This window comes from Schistocerca piceifrons, chromosome 3 (assembly GCF_021461385.2).
Source record: "Schistocerca piceifrons isolate TAMUIC-IGC-003096 chromosome 3, iqSchPice1.1, whole genome shotgun sequence".
NCBI classification, from domain to species: Eukaryota; Metazoa; Arthropoda; class Insecta; order Orthoptera; family Acrididae; genus Schistocerca; species Schistocerca piceifrons.
The window spans coordinates 324,963,878-324,972,342 of NC_060140.1; the positions used below are offsets into that span (position 1 = coordinate 324,963,878).

At 46.6% G+C, this 8,465-nt stretch overlaps 1 non-coding gene across 1 annotated transcript; it reads right to left on the minus strand.

The window, feature by feature from the left end:
• Positions 1–449: 449 nt before the first annotated feature.
• Trnas-cga lies at positions 450–524 on the minus strand. Its single transcript has one exon. It is a non-coding gene; the product is annotated as a tRNA-Ser (tRNA).
• Positions 525–8,465: the final 7,941 nt, after the last annotated feature.

Consider the following 8,465-nt stretch of genomic DNA (forward strand, 5'->3'; position numbering starts at 1 on the left):
ACCTTCGTTAGAGTGCAGCTGCGCGCTCGTATGGTCCTCAGAGCTACCCGCAAGCTGCGTTGCATGACTGCACCTGCTCATAATCACCGTCCCTGATCGTGCACATTTGATCATCGTTTTAATGCCATACGATCTGACATTTGTCCGGCAGTTTACACTCTTGATAAAATTAGAAACATTTCGTCGCAATTATTTGAAATTACGGCTTGTCCCACGGACAAAATGATTGCACGTCTTAGAATTCGAAAGCAATGGAGCTGAATGAATAGCGAACTAAGTTTAAATTTGTCACGCTGTAATATCATCTTGTTGAATTCTGCAGTCTTTTTGAGAGTCTAGTGTCTGTTACTCTACCTACTAAGTGTCCCAGAAATGTTGTGACAAACTTCGAGAGATGTATAGGAACATTTCGAGGATATCGATCCATGAAACTTCCTGGCAGATTAAAACTGCCGGACCGAGACTCGAACTCGGGACCTTTGCCTTTCGCAGGCAAGTGCTCTACCAACTGAGCTACCCAAGCACGACTCACGCCCCGTCCTCACAACTTTACTTCTGCCAGTACCTCGTCTCCTACCTTCCAAACTTTACAGAAGCTCTCCTGCGAAACTTGCAGAACTAGCACTCCTGAAAGAAAGGATATTGCGGAGACATGCAAGGTTCACAGGAGAGCTTCTGTAAAGTTTGGAAGGTAGGAGACGAGGTACTGGCAGAAGTAAAGTTGTGAGTACGGGGAGTGAGTCGTGCTTGGGTAGCTCAGTTGGTAGAGCACTTGCCCGCGAAAGGCAAGGTCCCGAGTTCGAGTCTCGGTCCGGCACACAGTTTTAATCTGCCAGGAAGTTTCATATCAGCGCACACTCCGCTGCAGAGTGAAAATCTCGATATCGATCCATGTCAGGAAATGTCATCTAAGGAAGCTATAGGCTTGTCACTATGCCTCCCCTTCGGCACCAAATGTGACTTCGTACGCTGACAGACCATAGGCGGAACTTCCCGCAATGTTGTTTGTTATTCATTGATCGCGACAGGTTGCCACGATCGCCAGTCGAGAAGATGGGGCTTGCTGATGGATAGAAAGGCCTTGTCTCCTTTGAATGCTATGCTCTGTTGCCTCAGTGGATGATATTTTCGGACACGGGTGTTAAGCCGCAGTTTATTTTTCTGCTGGCACTCTCTAAAATCTCCAGTTTTTTTGGTACACAGGGGAAACGTAAACTGCAAATGGAAGCTCCTCGCCTGAAACCGCCATCCACCGAGGCAACAGAGTAACTCATTTATACGAGACAAGGCCTTTCTAAGCACAGCTAGCTCCACGTTCTCCGCTGAAGGTCGTGGTAATCAGTCGTGATGACTAAATAAAAAACAACATTGCGAGGCGTTCCGCCTATGATGCGCCTTCGTACAAAGTCATGTTTGGTGCCGAAGGGGTGGCCTAGTGCCAGGCGCTGGCACCTGTACGTTCGACGCTCAGTAGCGCCGTTGTGTGACTTTTCCTCGATTTGTTCCTCGAGAAATCCTCTACAACCACTCGACGTTTGTCACAACATTTCTGTGGACACACTTTATATACAGGCTCCTCGTTGAAGGAATTGCATATTTTGAGAGATGGTGGTGTGCAACAAAGCAAGAAAAAATGTCCAGTAAACATGGTAAAAGCGGTGGCTCGTTTTATTTTACAGGTTACTATCCCTCTATGTAGGGGCTGTAATTTTTGATATTCCTTTTTTTTTTACCCAACAAGGTAAAACAGAGGCCACTACTTCCACCACATCAAGTGGATTTAGTGCTCACGTACTCACACTGAGCCGTGAACACTTCCTAGTTTATCAATGGGGGATAATTGATAATTATTATTACTATTATCGGTGCCATGCGTGCAATGGTCGTGCCAGGCGCGCGATATTGAATCTTGATCCCATCATTAATGGCGCGAGACCTGCACGACCTTGTAGCAACCGTTATAGTTCTTCATTATTCTACTGTGACACTAAGGATGGTTTCACGCAATGAAAGGGAGAATGTACAGATTAAAGGACTCATTTATTTAACAGTTGAATACTGAACAATCATACAATGAAATGGGGGTGGGGGAAGAAAGAATTGAGTTCAGCAGTTTGCCCCAACGCTCGTTCATAATAAGCCACGATAGCAGGAGACAAGGAATTTTAGGGACGATCGCCGTATTATCAAATGGGGTCCAATGTACTAAAGGAAGGGGTTGCAGGCATGCAACGACCACCACCATGAATCAGCCAAAGACTAAGAAAGATGCTACTGTGGGTGAATCGCTAGGTAGCCTTCTGTACTAAAGGAATACAAACAGCAAGACGCGAAACTATTCATATAACTTTGGCTCGCGGTCCGACTACGTTAACGAAACATGAAGGGGCGCCAGACACTCACCACTTGGCGACTTGGCGTAGGACAAAGGGCGCAAGTTTTCAAGCTAGGAAGACATAAATTCTGAGTCGAATTTTACACAGGAGAATTGAGAGCTACTGTCGGACGAAGTGGAAAAGTGAGCATGAATGTATGCACTTTAGTGCCGTACTGCAAGCTTCTGTGACTAACCAACACGTCTCGCACATTATGCCCGACTGTATAAGGAAAACCCTACAGTCTTATAACACGGAAAACATTGCATAAACTGTAATTCAAGGAGCGCACATCAGTACAATGACCTATAAGGTTCCCTCTGGGCCGCAGGGCGCGAATCTACAGCGCACGTCGGCGCTCATGCTTACTGAACTTCATCTCCTGGAAGCAGCACCTCTGGCCTCAGGCACGGTCACACTAGAAACTGACTACTGCCCCTTTGTCCACTAACCATCCGCGGAGGGCGGTTGGCGCCCGCCAGCGAAAAACGGGCGCGCACCTGAACTGGCCAATCATAGAACCGGAGTTTCACAGGGAGGCGACCCCCCCGACGTTAAAGTTGAGAAGAAATATCAGTTACAAGGTTGGTAAGGCAGGTTGGGGAACTGAGAGCAGGAGAAACTTTCGCCACTACTGAACTTTCAAACGCCACCACGAGCTACCCTGGCGATCAGAAAAAGGATAGGAAACGGGGAGCCATCATGGCTGCTAGGAAGACCCATAAATAAAGAAAATTCCTGGCGCCAAGCTCCTCTCACAGATCAGTGTGAGACAAGCTGTAAAAATCGTCACATAAATCAGGCAACCCATAGAAATTATTAATATTACCTGAATTATTAGTTTACCGAATACCAGAATGCGTGGATTAGAAATATGAAAAGCGAGCACTGAATGGTGAGTGAAGTGCACGTCTTTCAATGGTCTCTAAGATGCAGACATTGACAGCGATGAGTATCTTTCCATCTTCGCTTCTGTGAAACACATGTCCTCTACTGAAAGCTCTTTGCCATGACAAACTGTGCTGGCGAAAGCTGTCGCCAACACACCGGTCGGAATTGATGTAGCAAGCAGATCGGTAGTATGCTGGTTCAAATGGCTCTAAGCACTATGTGACTTAACATCTGAGGTCATCAGTCCCCTAGACTTAGAACTACTTAAACCTAATTAATTTGAGGACATCACACACATCCATGCCCAAGGCAGGATTCGAACCCGCGACCATAGCAGCAGCGTGGTTCCGGATTGCAGCCCCTAGAACCGCTCGGCCACGGTGGTCGGTTTGTAGTAGGTGCTAGATCAAGTGCGCCTATCAGGTGAGAGGCCAAAGACAGACTCGCATGCAACACGCCACCTACGCCCTCTTGACCGCAAGTATTTAGAACACTGCCGCTGATCGGAAGGCCTCAGTTCCTCAGTCAGTCAGTCTCGGTCTCGGTCTCAGTTACTAGCTCAGTCTCAGTAACTATTCCAGTTGACTTATTACAGTTCACGTCACCGGCTAAGAGAGTGTACAGGAACCAGAGTAGTGCTTACAGCGGGACTTTTACTTCACCAGCGATGAGGCTAACGTGAACTAGTATTGAAGAGCTTGTACCACAACACATGTAAGCTGTTAGTTAAATATCAGCAATCTGTTTAAGTAAATAAAGAATCCTGTTAATACATGTGCGCAGTTGTGTTGTAGAAAGAGGGTACTGGCCACCAAACAACATCCTCTCCCTTGCTTCCCATGGTACAAGACGCAACAGTGGCGACGAGGACACTAGAGTGGCAAAAAGGATGCAACACAAATGACCTACAGAATGCAATAAACAAGTGATGACACATTCCTCTATTATTATTCAACGATTTGTCTGTTCTGGTAGAGGAGGAACCATTCCAACAACGATTTGAGATGTGGTTTATGCATGACAGAGCATCACACTATTTCTTCTGAATGTTTGAGAAACTTCACACAGACGTTCAATGGGCTATGTATTTGTAATGGAGGTCAAGTGCGTTTTCTAGTGGTGGCTACAAAACACTTTGCCCCTCCCGCCGGAGGTTCGAGTCGTCCCTCGGGCATGGGTGTGTGTGTTGTTCTTAGCATAAGTTAGTTTAAGTAGTGTGTAAGACTAGGGACCGACGACCTCAGCAGTTTGGTCCCTTCGGAATTCACACACATTTCAACATTTTGAACAAAACACTTTATACTCCGGACAGCCACAATTGTGCAGACACGGAATTTAAAACACATTGTAATTCTGCCAGAGATGACAAAGGAGTTCGGAAATCAGATAAAAGAACTGCACATTGTGTTGGCCATAGGTTAATAGACAGTAGCTGCAAGCGTAAAACATGTGCAATGGAATGTAGTCAGATTGTCAGGTGATGCTGACGGAACTAGAGTAAGAAAGAGGACACTGAAACTAATAGACGATTATGCTGTTAGAGTAGCAAAATCGCTGACATGAGAACGGAGCCATCACTCTATGGGAGCCCCGCATTTCTTGTATACCGAATCTTTCTTGAATTTCACCCTCACTATCATCGTTTAACCACATTTCGGACTCTCAAACTGAAGGTGAACGAAGATATAATTCTAAGGGAAAATTAAAAAGATCTTAGGAGGAAAGTGAGCACCTGTATGTACACTTCTGGAAATTGAAATAAGAACACCGTGAATTCATTGTCCCAGGAAGGGGAAACTTTATTGACACATTCCTGGGGTCAGATACATCACATGATCACACTGACAGTACCACAGGCACATAGACACAGGCAACAGAGCATGCACAATGTCGGCACTAGTACAGTGTATATCCACCTTTCGCAGCAATGCAGGCTGCTATTCTCCCATGGAGACGATCGTAGAGATGCTGGATGTAGTCCTGTGGAACGGCTTGCCATGCCATTTCCACCTGGCGCCTCAGTTGGACCAGCGTTCGTGCTGGACGTGCAGACCGCGTGAGACGACGCTTCATCCAGTCCCAAACATGCTCAATGGCGGACAGATCCGGAGATCTTGCTGGCCAGGGTAGTTGACTTACACCTTCTAGAGCACGTTGGGTGGCACGGGATACATGCGGACGTGCATTGTCCTGTTGGAACAGCAAGTTCCCTTGCCGGTCTAGGAATGGTAGAACGATGGGTTCGATGACAGTTTGGATGTACCGTGCACTATTCAGTGTCCCCTCGACGATCACCAGTGGTGTACCGCCAGTGTAGGAGATCGCTCCCCACACCATGATGCCGGGTGTTGGCCCTGTGTGCCTCGGTCGTATGCAGTCCTGATTGTGGCGCTCACCTGCACGGCGCCAAACACGCATACGACCATCATTGGCACCAAGGCAGAAACGACTCTCATCGCTGAAGACGACACGTCTCCATTCGTCCCTCCATTCACGCCTGTCGCGACACCACTGGAGGCGGGCTGCACGATGTTGGGGCGTGAGCGGAAGACGGCCTAACCTTGTGCGGGACCGTAGCCCAGATTCATGGAGACGGTTGCGAATGGTCCTCGCCGATACCCCAGGAGCAACAGTGTCCCTAATTTGCTGGGAAGTGGCGGTGCGGTCCCCTACGGCACTGCGTAGGATCCTACGGTCTTGGCGTGCATCCGTGCGTCGCTGCGGTCCGGTCCCAGGTCGACGGGCACGTGCACCTTCCGCCGACCACTGGCGACAACATCGATGTACTGTGGAGACCTCACGCCCCACGTGTTGAGCAATTCGGCGGTACGTCCACCCGGCCTCCCGCATGCCCACTATACGCCCTCGCTCAAAGTCCGTCAACTGCACATACGGTTCACGTCCACGCTGTCGCGGCATGCTACCAGTGTTAAAGACTGCGATGGAGCTCCGTATGCCACGGCAAACTGGCTGACACTGACGGCGGCGGTGTACAAATGCTGCGCAGCTAGCGCCATTCGACGGCCAACACCGCGGTTCCTGGTGTGTCCGCTGTGCCGTGCGTGTGATCATTGCTTGTACAGCCCTCTCGCAGTGTCCGGAGCAAGTATGGTGGGTCTGGCACACCGGTGTCAATGTGTTCTGTTTTCCATTTCCACGAGTGTATATAAAGAGCATAGATAGCAGACCTGTACTAAGGGAAGAAGGGCAGACTCAAACGTAAAAGGAATTATAGAGACTCTTGAAGAAAATACTAAAGAGAGAAAAGAGGAAATTGATGAAGACAAGAAGGGACATTTGATACTGCGAGAAGAATTTGACAGGGAACTGAAAACGCTAAGTCGAAACGAAGCTCCAAGAGTAGTCGATATCCCCACAGAATTGTTGAAATCCTTGGGAGAGCCGCCTATGACAAAACTGTTCCATCTGGTGCGCAAGGTATATGAGACAGTACGTCGGATTTAAGGAATACATAACAATTGGTATTCCAAAAAAAAATCCAGGTGCTCAGAGGAGTGAATATAACAAACCATCGGTTAAATAAGACGTGATGGTAAAATACTGACACAAATAATTACCAGACCAATGGAAAATAAATGGTAAAAGCCGATCTCGGAGAATGTCAGTTTGGTTTCAGGAGAAAAGTAGGAATACGTAAGGCAATACTGGCAGGCAGGTTAAAGAAAGGAAAATGTACACGTATAGCATTGATAGATTGACACAAAACTTCTGAGAATGTTGAGAAGAGTTCAGTCAGTGAAATTCTGGAGGTAACATCTGTAAAATACAGAGAATGAAAAGTTATCTACATCTTGTACAGAAACCGTCTGCAGCTGTAACAGTCGGAGGACGTGAAAGATAAATGGTGATTGAGGAGAGAGTGAGACAGGGTTGGAGCCTCTCGCTGATGTTATTCTTTCTATACACTGAGCCACCAACAACGAAGCCAAGGAGGAATTTAAACAGGAATTTCTGGGAAAAGTGGGGAAAGAAGGTTTTTCGACGATTTTGTGATTCTGTCAAAGAACCAAAGGAGTTGGAACGGCGGATAGTGGCTAGGTTATAAAATGACATAAAAAAGAAAACCAAAGTAATGGATATATTGAAATAAATCAGGCGGTGTTGAGGGAATTCGTTTAGGAAATGAGACACTAAAAGTAGTAGATGAGGTTTTTGTAGACAGCGTATATAAACCGAATGCTGAAAATTTTTTTCTGAAGCATGGAAGTAACACGTGTAATTCTGAAATTTGATGATACAGAATAACGCCAAAGATTAAATGGGTAGATCGAACCACTAATGAGGAGGTACTGAACCGGAACGTGGAGAAAAAAAATTACTAAAGAAGGGGTCGGACACTAGGACACGTGGAGACGTCCTTAGGCATCAAGCAACCCTCACTTCAGTAGTGATAGGAAGTGTTGGGGAAAAATACTACAGACGGATATTAAGTCTTCGTCACATTAAGCAGGTTCAAATGGATGGATGTTGCAAAAGTTAGGAAGAGATGAAGATGTTTCGTAGGACAGGTTTGCGGGGAAAGCTTCGTTAAGGTAATCTTTGGAACGACGATTAAAATAAAAGCACATTCCTTTGGCTGAAAAACCAGTAGAAAAGGAATAAGGACCCTGCTGTAATTCCAAGCCGGCTTTCGAAAGAGTACTCTGCGGTATGGGCCGCTTTCTTAGTTCGCACTTATTGCGAATCTCCCGCCAGCAGCGATTGGAGAAAAGCACAGTTTAACCCTCATATTAAGAATGCAAAAGAACGCCTGTGTAAAATTATAGACCAACATCCTTACGTCGGTCTGTTCCAAGACTCTTGAACATATTATAAACTTGAATGTAGTGGGTTACCTACACAGAAAGACGCTGCTGTCGATAATTCATTATGGATGTAGACACCTTTGGTTGTGGAAAGCACAGCTCGTCCTATTCACACACGTTATCCTGGAAACCACTGCTGCAGGTGGTCAGGATAATTCGACATTCGTAGATTTCAGAAAAGTGTAAGGCGCAGTGCCTCATTATAGACCATGAAAAACGATCCGAGCATACAGAATAATTCTTAAATATGTGATAGTCTCGAAGGTGTTTGAGGAAAAAAAAACAGTACGTTGTTCTCGACTGCAGGTGTTAGTCAGAGACAAATGCGACATCAGAGGGCCGTGAGAGCACTGTTCATGTTATCCGTGTGCGT